The following is a 19,227-nucleotide window of genomic DNA, read 5'->3' as shown; positions in this document are numbered from 1 at the left end:
TAAGAAAGGGTTGCTAACCTAGATTGTACTACACCTTTACGAACATCACAGGCCCTCAGGCAAGACAGCTACCAACTGACCTGAGTCTTGGCAAATGGATTCCCATTCCTCCAATGCTTGCCATAGGTGTTCCATGTGCGCAGGGCGAGGGAAAGTTTAATTAGCGGAAGAAGGGAGGTCCAGGATTCGCCAGCTGCCAGAGGAAATCCAGACAAATAAGTCCTTCCGCAGCGGCATGCGGGGCTAGCTTTCTAAAGAGTGGCCAATTAAAGCGAGAAAGGGCATCAGCTATGGAGTTATTAACTCCTGGGACATGCTGCACAAGGAAATTTATGTTAAACTTAAGGCAACGCAGCACTATGAGCCTAAGGTATCGAATAATTAAGGGGGATGATGAAGATAGGTTATTAATTGCGTGCACCACACTCAAGTTGTCACACCAAAATATAACTGCACTATTTTGTAAAGTGTGGCCCCAAAGTTCTAGTGACAAGGCTATGGGGAAAATTTCCAACAAGGTAAGGTTTCGCGTGAGGCCATCCAAAGCCCACTTCGTGGGCCAAAGACCAGCCGCCCACTGCCCCTGAAAGTATGCACCATAACCCTAGGATCTAGAGGCGTCTGTGAAGAGATGTAGGGACTGACTAGGGACAGTATCAGATCTCCACAGACAAATTCCATTAAAGGGACACTGAACCCAAGAGCATGCAATTTTAAGCAACTTTCTAATTTACTCCTATTATCATATTTTCTTCATTCTCTTGGTATGTTTATTTGAAAAGCAAGAATGTAAATTTAGATGCCGGACCATTTTGGTGAACAACCTGGGTTGTCCTTGCTGATTGGACAGCACCAATAAACAAGTGCTGTCCATTGGGCTGAACCAAAAATTTGATGGCTCCTTAGCTTAGATTCCTTCTTTTTTAAATAAAGATAGCAAGAGAACGAAACATTTTTGATAATAGGAGTAAATTAGAAAGTTGCTTAAAATTACATGCTCTATCTGAATCATGGAAGAAAAAATGTGGGTTCAGTGTCACTTTAAATTCAAGGAGAAAGGATTCCCACACTAAGAGGTCTTCTACCATGTCCCTTGACAGGACTACTGGCCGATGTGGTTTCTGAGCACCTTTCAATGGGGACTGTAACCGCCTATTGAAAATCCTACCTAAGGAAATCACCCTGCAGGCAAAATTCAAAAGACCAAGCAGGGATTGCAATTGTTTCAAAGTCATTTTCTTTGATAACGAAGCGATTGCACTGCTTGTAACATCTTTGAAGACCTTGTCCGCAGGGAGACGACACAACATTAGGGGGAACACCATTTTTTTTCATTAAGAGACGCATAGCTTTAATAATGGTTCTGCATTGATTGGAAGCGGGGGACCCGACAATTAGAAAATCATCAAGGTAATGAGCCATGGCATCATAACCCACCGCTGCTGTCACTGCCCAGTGAAGAAATGAGCTAAATGTTTCAAAAAGTGAGCAGGACAATGCACATCCCATAGGGAGACAGCGGTCAATATAGAAAGAGCCCTGAAATTTGAACCCCATCAAAGGGAAGGCTGACGGGTGTAAAGGTAGGTGCTGAAAAGCAGACCCAATGTCAAGTTTTGCCATGAGTGCAACCTTACCAGCTGCCCTAACCAAGTTCAGCACTTCATCAAAAGATTGATTATGCACTGAACTTAAGTCTAGGTCTATTGCATCATTGACAGAGTGTCCTCTGGGGTAAGATAGGCGCTGTATCAGATGAAACGTGCCAGGTTCTCTCTTAGGGACCACTCTTAAAGGTGACACAACTAAATTGTGAAAAGGTGGATTTTTAAACTGGCCGAGGATCCTACCCCTCCCTGTCTAATTTATCCTGTACTACCTTGGGAAACTGGTAAGCCGATTTCAAATTTTTATGGGAGCTAGACCAGCTAACTGAGTTGGTAACTGGGAAAAGAAAACCAGTGGTGAGGCCGTCCGTCAACAGATCCGCATTTATCCTGTCTGGATAAAGAAGCAACCAAGGCTTAAGGGCGTCCACTTTCAGTGGGGTGGAAACCCTTGCCAACAGGCAACTCTGATAACTCTGGGGATACTTATACTTTTATTTGTTTGTTTTTTTTGCTAAATTCGGTTCAGCGCGCCTCATCCCTTTTGAGGTTTGGCCCCCCCTATATCCTCTCACACATGCCCCCTTGCCGCCGTCGAAAGCGCAGAGGCTACTTAGGCCCCTGAGTAACTACTCCAGAGCCCGCTTGCGCCCCTCGTTCTGCATCAAAATGCGCCCAGAGGTGTAGATCCATGGTCCCAAAGTCTAGCAATGGGTTACCCAACTTCTTTTTACGGTAGATCATGTCATACTCCCTCCAGGCTCCGTCGGCAAATTTACTACGTATTGCATCTATCGTGTCTACATACTTAAACAACGCGGTACCCTGGTCTGGGAACTTCTCTAGATAGCATGTGGCATATACCCTGAAACACCGATGCCATTCTTCAAATGTATCAGGCTATTTGAATTTTTTAGGGCCCCTCCCATCCTCCGCCATTTCTTTGAATTTAAACGCTTCTGCGGATAATTCAAACATGTTGACGTACTTACCGTCCTGGATACGCTTCACCATCTTTGACTTAAGGTGGGCATGCAAACGATGTACCTGACATGAGTAAGTGTCCCCATTACAGCCGCTTTCCTATTCACAGCCTGTGGTGAACCCCCCTGTACCCCTGGGGGTTGAGATGACTGGGCCGAGCCACTGACATTACCCTCCCGGGTTTGCCCCACTCATTTTTCTTAACATTCCATACATTCTCCTGTGGCCTTTCATATGTAAACCCAAGGACCCATCTATCTCAGACCGGACCCAGACCCACTAGAACTAGAGGAGTCGCACCTTCCCCAAGAAAAACCAAGTTGGCACTCATCGGCTAGGGTAGCTATGGAACCCTGGCCGGATCCGGATGGGCTGTTGTCATCCGCCCGTGTCGCCACAACTCTAGGCATGAGGACTCTGGAACTCTGGGCAACCATATCTCTGCCGGATGAAGATGCCAGGGGTACCTGAAAAACAGAAGACAAGAGGGGAGTACCACGGGAAGAGCAAGCCGCCGCCTCCCTATCCTCCCCAACCCTGTATTCCTGATATCCCTCACGGTCACTATCACTCACACCATACGGCAAACTGTGATCCTCATCCGTACTTGCAGCCTGCCCACATTCATAATCCTCCATAAATCTAACAGCCCTGCCTCGCCCTTGTGGCTTCACCACCCTGGCCGGACTAACTGCCCCTCTACCATTGCCCTCTAGGCCTTCACCAGTGCTAGCGCTAATACTGGCGTGACCCCTCTTCACCGCCCCTCTCGTAGCTATCTGCCCTGACCTGGCCGCTAAGGTCCTGCTGGGCGATATCGTACCATGCAGGCCTCCTGCGTGCGGTTCCAAACAAACCGCATCACTAACTACCTCAAAATGTCCTAAGTATTCAAACCCTATTGCAAAGGACTTTAAACAGCCAATCAGTATGTCTGTCCCAGGACAGACAGGGCAGTGAGCTTCGTGCACACTCATATTATTTCCCTATTCAGTTTAAGGAAGTTTACTATGAAATCTCATGAGATCACAGTAAAAGAGTTCATGACCTCAGCACTACTGATGCTGATTGGCTGCTGTTCATTTCTTTATTTCATTTTTAATTTTTTTACTTGCGGCTGGGCAGCAGCTGAGTATAACTTTTTACACAGAACTTACTCTGCTGAGCTGAGGAAATGGTGAGGCTCTGTGCTGGGTCCTCTACTCTTCTCTATTTACACTTCTTCACTGGGTAAACTTATCAACAGCTATGGCTTCAGCTATCACCTATATGCTAATGATACCCAGATCTACATTTCCACCCCTGCACTCTCTCCTTCTGTCAATTCTCTCATCAGCGACTGCTTATCTGGCATTTCCTCCTGGATGGCCTCTCACCACCTAAAAATAAATATGTCCAAGACTGAACTACTTCTAATTCCCCCCTCTAACTCTACTCCAGTTTCTAATTTTTCTATCACTGTTGGCGGCACCACTATTTCCCCATCACCCCAAGTCCGCCTCGGAGTCACGCTTGACTCAAATCTGTCCTTCATTCCCCACATCCAATTGCTCTCTTCATCCTGCCGCAACCACCAAGCAATATCTCCGAAATTCGTCCGTTTCTAAGTGCTGAAACTGCTAAACAGCTAATCCATTCCCTAGTAATTTCCCGACTTGACTATTGTAACAACTTACTAACTGGCCTCCCTCTCTCCCGCCTCTCTCCCCTCCAATCCATCCTAAATGCATCTGCCAGGCTAATCCACCTCTCTTGATGCTCCGTTTCTGCTGCACCTCTCTGTGAGTCCCTTCACTGGCTCCCCATTCACAACAGAGTTAAATTCAAAATTCTCACCCTGACCTACAAAGCCCTCACCAATGCTGCCCACCCTACCTGTTCTCACTCATCAACAGTTGCCCTCTATCTTCTCACTAATATCATTCTCACCTTTGCAGTCCCCACCTCCTGTTTCCCATCCTCCTACCCATCTAGATTGTAAGTTCCCACGGGAATAGGGCCCTCAATTCCCCCTGTATTTGTCTATAAATTTAGTCTTTTATCATATTGTTTCTCCATTGTACTGTACCCATGGGCAGCGCTGCGGAATCTGTTGGCACTTTATAAATAAAGAATAATAATAAAACAAAATCTTCCTTCTTTGCATAGAAATGCTCAGGTGATATTTTCCTGTCAGTTTTTTACAGCTATACTGCATCAGTTTCAAGTGATTTAGCATATGAGTATTATGTCCCTTTAACTAGATTATATTTACTACTGAAAGCCAATTAGATTGGTTCTGCTCATAAAGTAATACACCAGTGAAACTGCTCATTTGTGTAGCTAATGATTTGATAACCCTATAATTCTACAAGTAAACCCTAATAAAGTAATCCGTTAGCAGCATATTGTTAGCATAAAAATGTTTATTAAGGAACATTAGTAAGAATTGACGACACACAAAGATCCAATCTAAAGGAAATTAATTGTAGAGGTTGTAAAAGGGACACAAGGTGAAGTTTTAGCCAAGTTTAGTTTTAGAAGACAACACTTCCTTCAAAGAGAGGTTCATAAGACCTGCTCCATGTTAGCTAAAGGGTAACCTCTAGAATGACAATTCACCTTTGTCTGCATTGTCTGTGGCTAGTGCTGGTAAGTTACCATGGAGACCTGTGATGTCACAGAGATCCTTTTGCTCACAAACGGGCATCAGCACTTGAGTCAGTGATCACAATCTCTCTGACAATGGGTAGGAAACTAGTAGCTTATAGAAAAGCTTTTCAGCAGGCTGTTTTTCTTTCATACAGTGGTGAGATTCCCGGAGTACTGATGTGTGGGACTGAATTCCTGCCACTAGGAGGAGGCAAAGAACCTCAAGCAACAAGAGCTTTTAAGTCCTCCCACCTCCCTGCACTACTCAGTTTTAATATTTGCCTCCCAGGAAAAAGGTGAAGATTTGAGGTGTTCCAGTTCTATGTTGACAGGGATGCTCAGACCTATGTGAGACCTGTTACCCATCAGTTTTGCTGATTCCTGGATTCTGTAGTATAGGAACACTTTCCTTTTGGGATTTCAGTCATAATCCACCACAGGTGTCAGAGACCTGTCCCTTAGCCTCCTCCTGTTGGATCGCTGTGGTACTCCTCTCCTATATCCTCTGCTGTTACATTCACAACACTGGATTTGCTTCTGTATGTGCTGGTAAGCTCAGTGGTGTGGGTGCTTCTACCAGGTAAGTGCAATTCACTGACATAGCCTGCAAGCTATCTGTAGATACTTTTTATGTATAGCATAGCCTGGAGACTAAAGATTTTACACAGACATGTCGGTACTTTCTGCTTTACATTATGTTTGGGGGTTGTGTGCTCTTAGCAAGGGTCTGTGTCATGCCTCAGATGCTTCAGTGCATACCTTTATTGGGGCTCTTTCACAACTCGCGTTCAAACCCAATCCCATATTCTCAAGTGCGCTAACCCGACATGAAAATTCATAGTTCTACATATATCTGATGGTATTTTGGTACAATATATATCTGTACGCACACAGGCGCACACACACATATGATTAAATATAGGTATAACCACCAATCAGCAAGCACTATCCAGGGTTCTGAACCAGAAATGGGCCGGCTCCGAAGCTTACATTCCTGCTTTTTCAAATAAAGATATCAAGAGTAAGAAGAAAAATGGATAATAGGAGTCAATTAGAAAGTTCCTTGTTCTATCTTAATCATGAAAAACATTTTTTTATGTATTTATCTACTTGACTGCAAAGAGCTCCCATGCGCATATATATATATATATATATATATATATATATTTATATATATATATATATATACACATACATAAATACATATACATCTTTAGACATGTATATGTATGTATCTCTATGTTAAAGTCCTTTGCCTGCCTTTTTTTCTAACACCTGAGACCTCATATCTTTATGCCCTTATAACTTTTGTTTTGCAATATTTTTTTAAATTATTTTATTAGCTGGTGTTATTATGAATGTAACTTTGTAATGTATTTTTTGTGTTTTGTGACACTTTTTGTTTCGCAAAACAGTTAACCAGAACTCTGAGGTCACACTAACCCAACGCTTGTTAACTTCAATTGCGCTCAAGCGATCACGTTTACTTTCAACTTCTAAAACAAGCAAAAAAACGGACACGTCCAAAAACACACTCGATAACCCCCTTATTGCTCATGCGTAACTGTTAGCACGCCGCTCGTAATCTGGCCCATAGTGTTTACACACAAAATGACCACATAATGTGATGATGAATGCATAGGTGTATGTAGACACAGAGAGTCCATATACAGAACATGTCTATTATCCTGTCTCTCCAACTTTTTCCCTGTTCTGTGCACTGAGGAACTGAAGAATTTCTTTCTTATCAATTCATATGTTAAATATATTTAATAATTAAATTATATATATATTGATCCAAGGCGAAGTTTTAAAAGCAAAAAGTCTTTATTCAAATTCACGTATGGTAAAAACACATGGGAGTATCGAGGCACATAAAAGATATACACACGAAAGCATAGGCTGACATGTTTCGGCCTGATGCCGTAGTCGTAGCTGGAATAATGCAAGCGTGTGAAACATTTAAAGGGACATCTGTTTAGTGATAGGCCACTTTTGACCAATCAAAAACCTTCATTTTAAGTGCATGAAAATCAGTTAACCCGTTAGTTACCAGATAGATATATTATATATACTGCACATAAAGTTTACTTGATTGTAAAGTACATTTCTAACCAAAAATCATTCTTTACGATTTGACAAATAAACAGATTAAATACATTGGCATAGAAACTTCAGTGTAATACTATACAATATAATATAGAGTAAAGGGGAGCAACAAGGGGGTATTTACATTTGAATGGAAATTACAAAGGGCAATGTCAGATATACACAACACAGTAACATTCTTATAGATGAATGGGGAAACATATGTATCAAATAAGTCAAAATAGCTCGATCCAACTAAGAGCTTATGCAGAAATTTTCCTTTAATACAATGTATTGCACATATGATAATATCTTCACTCCACTCATATGTAATATGTTATATTATATAGGCTGACACTCTAGAGGCTAGTAGTTACAAGATGATTCATAGGGATATTTGGATGACAGGATAAATCATTACAAGATAATTTCTTTCTTTCATGTATATCCAAAATTGAGGGATAGTAGAAAGTATATATATATATATATATATACATGTGTGTATACTGAATACACACATATATATAAAATGAAACTAGGTTATGAGATCAGAAAAGAAAGTTGATCAAAAAGTATTAAATGAGTGAGGGTTAGATAAAAGGTATATATATATATATATATATATATATATATATATATATATATATACACACACATGGATAAATGAATCCAGTGCACATATAAAAACATATATATAAATATAAAAATAAATTAGCACACACATGCACATATGGATCTATGTGTAGTTGTGAATGGGTGCGATATAAATGGGTGAGATATAAACTTTACTCAGAGTAAGATCCAAAGATAGATAGACTAAAAGACAAACATTGTCTATTTCCAATAATTAATTAGATCGTACTCTGAGTTAAGGCCCTTGGGGACGCACGTTTGCAATCTAAAGATCCAAAACATTTCACGCTTCCCCAAGGCCCTATCTCTGTCACCTCCCCTTGGAGGATGTTTAACCCATTCAATGGCTTGCCATCTTAAGGTATTGTTACTTTTGTTGTGTATGGTTTTAAAGTGTTTCACTAATTGGGTGGTTGCTTCCCCAATCTTAATAGAGGATAGATGATTCCTTATCCTTGTATTTACATCTGTCGTGGTGAGACCCACGTATTGAAGGTTACATTGGGTGCAAGTTAGGACATAGATGACATAAGAGGATGTACAGTTGAGGCAGGAGTCATTTCTTTCTTATCAATTCATATGTTAAATATATTTAATAATTAAATTTTATATATATATATATATATATATATTTGTTATTATTGTCCTGCTTTGCTTTATTGGGGTCTACGTTTACAATTTAAGATATCCCATACTAATTACTTTGTTTGATTTATGGAATTATTTATTATCCGTTTACACTTGATTAGTGTTATACTATTCCTTTAGTGGATAGTTCTTCATTTAAAGAGACAGTCTACACCAGAATATTTGTTTTAAAAGATAGTTAATTCCTTTATTACCCATTCCCTAGTTTTGCATAACCAACACAGTTATAATAATACACTTTTTACCTCTGTGATTATCTTGTATCTAAGCCTCTGCAAACTGCCCCTTATTTCAGTTCTTTTGACAGACTTGCATTTTAGCCAATCAGTGCTGGCTCCTAGGAACTCAACGTGCGTGAGCACAGTGTTATCTTTATGAAACACATAAACTAACACCTTCTAGTGGTGAAAAACTGCCAAAATGTCCTGAGATGAGAGGTGGCCTTCAAGGGCTTAGAGATTAGCATATGAACCTCATATGTTTAGCTTTCAACTAAGAATACCAAGAGAACAAAGTAAAATTGGTGATAGATGTAAATTTGAAAATTGTTTAATATCACATGCCCTATCTGAATAATGAAAGTTTGTTTTGGACTAGAATTTCCCTTTAAGAATCTAATAGACTCAATTTAGAATTTTCCCTAAGATATTTTTTATGCAGACCAGTCTTTTTCTGTAAACAGCTATTAAGGTAGCAGTTATAGGAAGACTTATGGCTTAGGACTGTTTTTACTTCTCTGATCTTGTAAATCAATTTTCCAGGACCTTCTAGATGGAATCCTAACGTACAATCTTTCATTAGTCCTTCTGGGTCGGTTCTGTTCCACTATAGAATTGAAGAATTCGTACCTTAATATGCCTTTTCTCTAGGAACATTATTTGTTTCCACAGATTTGCTTTTTAGGACCAATTTTACTTGTTTTGTGCCCATATCTTTGGGTTGGCAACCATGCCCCCCCCCCCCCCATAGTCACAAAGGTCCTGGGATCCCTTTTTAATTTTTGGCGGCAGTTTTATTTGCACCTCTTGACCCCCTGCTTTGTCTTTTTTACTTTTCTGTTATCTTTCCGCTGCTCAGCTATACATTAAACGGAGTAGTGCAAGGAGGTGGGAGGGCTTAAAAACTATTGTTTTTTGGGGTTCTTTTCCTCCTCCTAATGGTGGCAATTCAATCCCACACATCAAGGCTCCATGACTCTCACCACCATGAAAGAAATTAATTTATCAGGTAAGCATAAACTGTTTTTCTTCAGACCAGTAGTTTTGGCGCATGAGTGGCAGACGTTATAACTTTAAAGTGTGGCTCTTTATCATAGATGGTCTCAGAAGATTTCTCTGGATAAGATTCAGGATCGCCTAAAGATGATTAAAGATGCAAATACTTTCTTTTGTGATGCAGTTGTGGAAATAATCTTCATCCATGTCAAAAATACGATGTTTAAGCTAAATGAGCCTTGTGGTTAAAATCTTTGTCAGAAGACACGGTTTCTATTGGCAAATTTGACTCTTTTTTTTTTTTTTTTTTTTTGAGAGGAACATTTTATTCAGTCCAGGTTTGGACGTGATTATTGCCATGCCTGTTTTTGAGTCTTCGATGTTTCTATGATTTAGCTATGACACTCTTCTTCAAGGTAGGAATCCTGTGACTAGGAGGCTGTATCACAAGGACGGAATAGTTTCTTAAAGGGTCAAATTTTACTGTTTCAGTTTTCCTTCACATAACGATTGCCAGAAATTCTGGCCTTTGTTTAGGCATTATTCATGATTAAACCGATGTTTAATCTGGTATCTCCTCTGAATCATTTTAGCCTTATGGGTGTTATAAAGTATCCTTTGCACTTATGTATGGTATGGATATCAAACTTCTGTCTGGAAGATTTTTTTCCTTCATAGCTATTTTGTCAACTAGAAGAGTTTTTGCCTTTTTCTGTTGTTTTGTGTAAGCCTTTTTATCTTACCTTTTATCAAGGCAGTTGTGAGAAGTCTGGTTTTATAGCTTTTTATCTAAGATGGTTTTGTCAGATTTATTTAATGTTTGACTGAGATTATCTGGGAAGTGGGAGGGATTAAACGATGTTGGTATGCTGGGTATTTTTTGCCTCCTCCTAGTGGACTGGAGTTTAATCCCACATGATGGTTTATGGACTCTCACTAACATGAAATAAATTAATTTTTCAGGTAAGCATACGTTTAGTTTTTATTTTGTACTAACAAATGCCGCTTGTTTTTTTAATATAACGTTTCTTTTTTATTTTATAATGTAGCCTCTACATGTCTTTATTTTTTGAGCATTTTTACATATTTCTATTTATATAATTTCTTTACCACATTTTTCAAGTTGTCCTATATATATTCTATATTAACAATAAGACGTGCATTCGTCAGTTTCATTTACTGATGAATGAGGGAGAAGGCGACTGCTTGCGCCATTTAGCTCTTTTCAGAGCCGTTTTTCTAATTATCAAAGTGCAACACATGAAGATCAGTGCAAATTCAGACCTTAGTGTTTTTTTAACTTTCACAAGAAAAAATATGGCTCCGAAAAGAGCCAAATGCCCTCTTTTCACGCATTTGGCAGTGAATGAAACTGATGAATGCACGGCTACTAAAAATAGCTGGGGGGTTTTGTTGTTGTTTTTTTTATTAATCTTTTTTGGAATTAAAATTATGTGGATATAATCAGTACTTTGTTAAAGTTTTTTTTTATTCTACAATGGTGTAAATCAGTAGTGATCCGCAGAGGACATTAATCGTGTTGTATATTACTTCACCCTCTTTTTTTATAAACTAATATTGTATATATTTTTAACAGGTCTCTTTTTCCAAGCTTCCTAATAAGTTTTAAATAGAATTGTTCATAAAACCCTCGGAATGAAGGAAAAGGTAAGGTATTTTATATACTACCTTTATGAAGTTAAACACTTTTTAATTTGTGTGTTTTTTTAATAAAAATATTTACCTTAGGAGATTTGTCTAAACCTCTACAGGACCTAAAGGGAAATCCTCTCCCTCTGAGGTGAACTGGGATGGTAGATGAGGTGGGAGAGGGAAGGGGATTATAACTCTTTTCGGTCTTGGGGTTCTTTGTAAAACAGCAGGTAATCTTATAGAATTTATAGCAATAAAATAAAATTAGACTAATGTTTAATGTATGGCTTTTCATTCAATTTATAATTTATATTTTATTTTGTTTGTGTAGAATTTATTTTTGTTATTCCTTTTAAATTGTTAAATACACTTTTAGTAAAAGTATTATTGTTTTACGCACATATGCTACATGCGACTCACTCTCTGGGAAGGTTTAAATGCTGGTGCACGGGTCCTCACAGAATATGTGCGTATGCCCCTTAAAAACAGTAATAACTTTTACTGAAATACTTTTTGCTAACGGAAGTATATGGCACAAATTATTCTTTTTTAATGTATATGCTCCCATGCACATTTTTTCTTTCATGAGTTAGAGAATGCACCTTTAAGCAACTTTCAAGTCTTCTTCGTTCTCTTGGTATGTTTATTTGAAAAATAAGGAATGTAAGCTTAGTAGCCGGCCCATTTTTGGTTCAGCACATGGGTTGTGCTTGCTGATTGGTGGCTGCACATATATATCTCATCATTGGTTCACCCAATGTTTTCACCAATGTGTTCAGCTAACTTTCAGTAGTGCAATGCTGCTCCTTCAACAAAGAATACCAAAGGAATGAAGCAAATTTTCTAAATGAAGTAAACTGAAAGTTTTTTAAAATTGTATTCTCTATCTGAATCATGAAAGCATTTTTTTGTGCTTCATGTCCCTTTAAATAGAAGTTGGAAATTAGTTGTTTTGTTGACATTTATTTTAGTTTAAATAAGTTTTTTTTAACTACTGCTTTTTATTAATTGTGTAAATATTTAAGTGTTTTCCATCGAAAGGGGAGGATAGTCCACGGCTTCATTCATTACTATTGGGAATTAAGAACCTGGCCACCAGGAGGAGGCAAAGACACCCCAGCCAAAGACTTAAAAACCTCTCCCACTCCCATCATCCCCCAGTCATTCTTTGCCTTTCATCACATGAGGTGGCAGAGAGGTGCCGAAGATTCGGAGGTCTCTTAGGGAGGGTATTACTCTTCGCATTTGGACTGGAGTTTTAAGTAGCCCTATAAGGCTTCTCAGTGAGGGCTTGGGTGAAAGTTAGAGTCCGGAGATGCAGGGAGAGTCTCTTTTGCGAAACCATCCCGACTCATATTAACAGCTCCTACAGCAATCAGCATTGACGAGCTTCGCAGACTGCTTTCTTCTCTCAAGTCCATGTCAGGAGCGCTGCTATGACATGTCACACTTGAAGGGCCGTATTCCTGTTCCACGACGTGGATTCTGGTAAGATAGTTTCATTTTATACTCAATGTTAACATAGAAGACAGGGTCACAGTGTGGCACCTTTTATCTTTACAGAATCATGGGTTAATATTCCTAGTAGGGGGATTATTTAACGGGGGGGGGGGGTTTATATATTGTTTATTGTATCATTGATTCACTTGTGCGGGATGAGGCTCTGGCAATGCGTGGAACTATCAGGTTCTTTTTCCGCGAGTTTCTGCACGGCCTTTTTTGGCGAGTTTTCTCCTTTAGGAAGGGGCGGACCTGTGAGGCTTCTTCACTTCCGGTCTGATCTGCGACGGAGGAGATGAAGCGGTTTCTGTAGTCCGGGTCATAGGAGGCGATTATAAAGGTGCCTGTTATTTTCTCTTTTATTCTAATAAAGCGCAAATTATGGAGGATTCTGATGCTTTAAAGGGTACTCCATATTTGGCAAAGTCTCATACCTGTGTTTATTGTGAGGTTCCGGTAGAGCAGCCTGCCCAATTATGTTCCACATGCCTTGAGAGGGTCGAAACATCTAAAACTAAAAGAATGTCAAGTACCACTGAGCCGTCCACCTCTGAGGGATCTCCGTCCCGTAAGGTGCATTCCTGAGTTGAGTCCCCTATTGCACATGCAGCGCGGCCCGGGGTCCAACTGTTGCTCCTTCGGGAGAGATTTGTTGGCCAGATTTTGCGGATCAACTGTAGACGGCAGTTTCCAAAGTGATCCACGTTCTGCTAAGCGCTAGCGTAGGGCCTTTCAAAGCGGCCAGGCCCAGGATTTGTCCATGTCGGAAACTCCTGCTGAGTGGTTCGATGACGAGGCCCACTCCAACACTTCCAAGGGGGTCCCTTCTGGGTCGGAATCCGCGTCATCTAAAGCTCCGCCAGAGGAGCCTGGCTATAGGTTTAAGATGGAGAATTTGCGCTTTTTACTAAAGCAAGTGCTTGCTACTCTGGAGGTTCCATAGCAGAAACTTCCAGAGGAACCTTTTATCCCGTAGCTAGATAAGGTTTATAAGGGCAGGGTGGTACCCCAGACCTTCCCAGTTCCTATAAACATGGCTAACATTATCAAGAACGAATGGGCTTGATTAGGTTCTTCCTTTTCCCCTTCCTCGTCCTTTAAGAAACTTTACCCCGTTCCAGAGGCTGAGTTGGAGCTGTGGGGGACCGTCCTTAGGGTGGATGGGGCTATCTCCACGCTCGCTAAGCGAACGACTATTCCCATAGAGGATAGTTCGTCGTTCAAAGAGCCCATTGATAAAAAGTTGGAGAACATGCTGAGAAAGAGGTTTCAGCACACAGGGTTTGTTTTTCAGCCGGCAGCAGCCGTAGCCTCGGTTGCTGGAGCTGCGTCATATTTGTGTGATTCCCTGTGTGAAATGATTGAGGGTGAGCCCTTTTTCGAAGAGGTGCAGGAAAAGATTAAGGCTTTGAAGGTAGCAAATTCTTTCATTTATGACGCCAATATGCAGATTATTCACCTGAATGCTAAGGTGTCAGGGTTTTCGGTTTTAGCGCGCAGAGTCTTGTGGCTAAAATCCTGGTCGGCGGACATGACCTCTAAATTGAGGTTGCTGTCCCTACCCTTTCAAGGGAAGAGTGCCTTCCTACCCCAGGATAAGAAAGCTAAACCTAAGGGATCTACTATCCGTCCCTTTTGTGCAGAAAGGGCCTACATCAGCAGCCCGCTGCGAAAGCGGACCAATCCAAGGGAACTTGGAAACCTGCTCACTCTTGGAACAAGTCCAAACAGAACAAGAAGCCCGCTGAGACAAAGTTGGCATGAAGGGCGGCCCCCGACAGGTCTACGGACCGAGTAGGGGGCAGGTTATCTCTATTCTCTGAAGCCTGGTTCCAGGATGTTAAGGACCCTTGGGTTCTGGAGGTTGTCTCCCAGGGTTACAGGATAGGGTTCAAGTCCTTTCCACCCAGGCGCAGATTCCTCGTGTCAAACCTGTCATCGAGGCTGGAAAAGAAAGAGGCCTTTCTAGGATGTGTGAGGGATCTTTTCTCTCCAGGTGTTATTGTACCAGTACCCCTTTGCAGAAAGGGGTCTAGGGTATTATTCAAATCTGTTCGTAGTTCCAAAGAAGGAGGGCACCTTCCGCCCGATTTTGGATCTGAAATGTTTAAACAAGTTTTTGTCCATTCCATAGTTCAAAATGGAAACTATCAGGTCTATTTTGCCCCTAGTTCAAGAGGGGCAGTTCATGATCACAATAGACTTGAAGGATGCCTACCTTCATGTTCTAATTTACAGGAACCACTTCAAGTTCCTAAGATTTGCTTTTCTAGACCAGTACTTCCAGTTTGTGGCCCTTCCTTTCAGCCTGGCGACGGGCCTGAGAGTTTTCACGAAGGTTCTTGGGGCTCTGCTTGCAGTGGCAAGATCCAGGGGCATTGTAGTGGCGCCCTATCTGGACAACATCCTGGTTCAGGTGCTGTCCTTCAGTCTGGCAGAGGACCATTCAAGGACCCTGCTCCTATTGCTTCAATCTCACGGTTGGAAGGTAAACTCCGGAAAGAGCTCCCTGGTACCCAGCACCAGGGTGGAGTTTCGGGGCACGATCATAGACTCTGTGTCCATGAAGATTTTCCTCAAGGATCAAAGATGCAGAAAGCTTGCGTCCACCTGTCTGGCCCTTCGATCCTCAGAGAGGCCCTTGGTGGCTCAATGTATGGAGGTGGTCGGGCCCATGGTCTCCAGCATAGACGTCATTACATTTCTAAGGTTTCATCTCAGGCCTCTTCAATTATGCATGTTGAGGCATTGGAACAGCGATCATTCAGATCTGTCACAGCCGATATCCATGGATGTCAGGGGTGATAAATACCATAAAGTGCTAAGTTGATGCTGCAGTATATGCAACCAAGGACTTCCCTTAGGGAGTGGTTAGTAGGTAGGCAGGCAAGTAAGGCAAGTAAAGTCCCAATGTTTGAATAAAATTGCATAAAAAAGATTAATTCAACAGGGTCCTTTCCAACATCAAAATCTTGATTCTCTGAGGCTGACTGCGTGGAGATTGAACGCTTAGTCCTAGCCAAGAGAGGTCTTTCTGAAAGTGTGATTGACACTCTAGTTTAGGCAAGAAAGCCAGTCACTCAGCGCATCTACCATAAGGTGTGGAGGACTTACTTGGCCTGGTGTGAGAAACATGGATACCCTTGGCACAAGGTGAGGGTTTCCAGAATTCTGTCTTTTCTTCAAGAGGGTTTAGAGAAGGGTCTTTCCGCTAGTTCCTTAAAGGGACAGATTTTCTGTTTTGTTGCATAGGAGACTCGTTGAGCTCCCTGACATTCAATCCTTTGTTGAGGCTCTGCCTCGAATCAGGCCTGTTTTTAGGCAGTCTGCTCCCCCATGGAGCTTAAACTTGGTCCTCAAGGTTTTGCAGCAGGTTCCATTTGAGCCTATGCATTCTCTTGACATTAAGGTTCTGTCCTGGAAGGTTCTTTTTTGCTGTTTGCCATTGCATAGGCTCGCAGAGTATCCGAACTGGCGGCCTTGCAATATGGTTCCCCTTATCTGTTTTTTTTCAGATAGATAAGGCTGTTCTTTGCACTGGCTTGGGATTTCTCCCCAAGGTGGTGTCCAATCGTAACATCAATCAGGAAATTGTTGTTCCTTCTCTGTGTCCTAACCCTTCTTCTTCGAAGGAGCGGTTACTTCATAATCTAGAGGGCCGTGCCCTGAAATTCTATCTTCAGGCTACAAAGGACTTCAGGCAATCTACATCTCTTTTTGTCGTGTATTCCAGGAAGCGCAGGGGTCAGAGGGCTTCTGCTACTACTTTGTCTTTTTGGCTGAGGAGCTTGATCCGTTTGGCTTACGAGACAGCGGGACATAAGCCTCTTTAGAGGATCATGGCTCATTCCACTAGAGCGGTGGCTTCGTCTTGGGCCTTCAAAAATGAGGCCTCTATGGAGCAGATTTGTAAGGTGGCTACTTGGTCTTCCGTACATACTTTTACAAAATTTTACAAATTTGACGTTTTTGCTTCTACGGAAGCGGCTTTTGGGAGAAAGGTTCTACAGGTTGTGATGCCCTCAGATTAGGGTCCGCCTTTTACCCTCCCAGTTTCAATCAGTGTCCTCTAGAGCTTGGGTATATGTTCCCAATAGTAATGAATGAAGCCGTGGACTCTCCGGTGGGCAGACCCTATTTTAATTTATCTTCTGGCACCATTTATACCCAGATATTTCTCCTATTGTTCCTTGTTCCTCACAGAATGACTGGGGGATGAGGGGAGTGTGAGAGGTATTTAAGCCTTTGGCTGGGGTATCTTTGCCTCCTCCTGGTGGCCAGGTTCTTAATTCCAAATAGTAATGAATAAGGCCGTGGACTCTCCTCCCCACGATGGAAATGAAATTATCAGGTAAGCATAATTTGTTATTTTAATTTCAAAAGGACACCAAGCACCCCCTCTTCCTCTAAGGAGGATTGGTGGTGGGATGGTGTCAGGAGGAGAAGGGAGGTGATTGATTTTCACACTGGTTGATGCACCTTTTGGTTCTTTGGAAGAGTATGTTTGTGGTGTGTGTGTGTGTGTGTGTGTGTGTATGTATGTATGTGTGTGTGTGTGTGTGTATATGTATATATATATATATATATATATATATATATATATATATATATATATATATATATATATATATATATATATATATATATATATATAATCCTCATGAGAGGGCACTGACAGGGTTTAAAATTAATCAGTATTTATTTCAAATTTATATTGATAATAGATCAAATGTTGATGCTTATAACACTTCAATTGGGCCTTTCTCAAGACAAAATGTTATGTAGTCATCAACGTTTAAGGCTTCACAGCGGCATTTCAGCCGTTCTCCCGAAAAGCAGGCCTTGTCAGCTGCTGTGAAGCCTTAACCTTTGATGACCACATAACATTTTGTCTTGAGAAAGGCCCAGTGAACATTTGATCTTTTATCAACATAAATTTGAAATAAATACAGATTGATTTTAAACCGTGAGTGCCCTTGCATGAAAAGGATTATATGTGTTGCACTTGAAGATAGCACCCAAGTTATAACGACACCTGATTGGTAGGAGAGCTGGGCTGCCGGCTAATTTATTTATTTTTATATATATATATATATATATATATATATATATATATATATATATATATATATATATATATATATACATGTTTATGTATATAAAATACTACTTTGTTTGATTTGTCAAATAGGAGTTATAAAAAATAGCTTACTTAGTTTCGAACGTAAGGAGATTTTATTTTTTCTATTTATTAAAGTAATGGTAAATCCTAGCGTTTTTCATACACTAGTATTTACCAGTACTATAAATAAAAGTGACTTTCAGTAATAAAGTATAAAAAAATCTTCATGCTGAAAGTTCCTTTATTTGCCTGCAGTTTATGCGGAGCTGAGCGCCTCCAGCTGCCCACAGAAAAACACTATTTTTTCAATGAGGTGGCGTTTCCACCTCTTAGCCAATAGACTTGTTTGCCGATGGGCATTATGCCGGATGGTTAGTACGCTATTGGCTAAGAGGTGGAAACACCACCTCATTGAGAAAATAGTGTTTTGCCGGAGGCGCTCTGCACGGCATAAACTGCAGGCAAATAAAGAAACTTTCAGTATCAAGTTTTTTATATTTAATAACTGGAAGTCCACTTTATTTATATCACTGCCATTTACCATAAGTTTAAGCTCCTCTTTTGGAATCTTTTGTAATGATCCTTTGAGGACACTAATCGTGTAGCATAATTCTTAACTTCTTTTAGGTTTTATATTTTTGTAAACTCACTTTCTTTGTTTTAATATTTAACAGGTCTCTTTACTTCAGCTTCTCAAGAAGTTTTAAATAGAACTGTTCATCAAACCCTCGGCATGGAGGAAGAGGTAAAGCTATTTGATTCACCATCTCTTTTTGGTTAATCTGCTTATAAATTTGTTTTTTGGTAAACAAACTTTTTTTCCAAAATATATATATATTTTTTTTAAACAGGTCTCGATGGAAAATGGAACTGTTCTTCAAATCCTCAGAATGGAGAAAGACGTAAGGTTTTCTTTCATGTAATTGGCAAGAGTCCATGAGCTAGTGACGTATGGGATATACAATCCTACCAGGAGGGGCAAAGTTTCCCAAACCTCAAAATGCCTATAAATACACCCCTCATCACACCCACAATTCAGTTTTACAAACGTTGCCTCCTAAGGAGGTTGAGAAGTAAGTTTTTGCTAAGATTTCTACGTTGATATGCGCTTCTTAGCATTTTGAAGCCTGGTTCCTCTCAGAGTACA

The 19,227-nt window shown here is 40.6% G+C and overlaps 1 long non-coding RNA gene across 1 annotated transcript; it reads left to right on the top strand.

Annotated features, from left to right (window-relative positions):
• Window positions 1–11,414: 11,414 nt before the first annotated feature.
• LOC128642853 (uncharacterized) lies at window positions 11,415–19,008 on the top strand. Its single transcript, XR_008399720.1, has 3 exons — window positions 11,415–11,473; window positions 18,755–18,825; window positions 18,932–19,008. It is a non-coding gene; the product is annotated as an uncharacterized LOC128642853 (long non-coding RNA).
• The last annotated feature ends 219 nt before the right edge of the window (window positions 19,009–19,227 follow it).

Source organism: Bombina bombina, chromosome 12 (assembly GCF_027579735.1).
Source record: "Bombina bombina isolate aBomBom1 chromosome 12, aBomBom1.pri, whole genome shotgun sequence".
NCBI classification, from domain to species: domain Eukaryota; kingdom Metazoa; phylum Chordata; class Amphibia; order Anura; family Bombinatoridae; genus Bombina; species Bombina bombina.
Note: the sequence above shows the minus strand (reverse complement) of the source record. Positions and strands in the feature narration are given on the sequence as shown.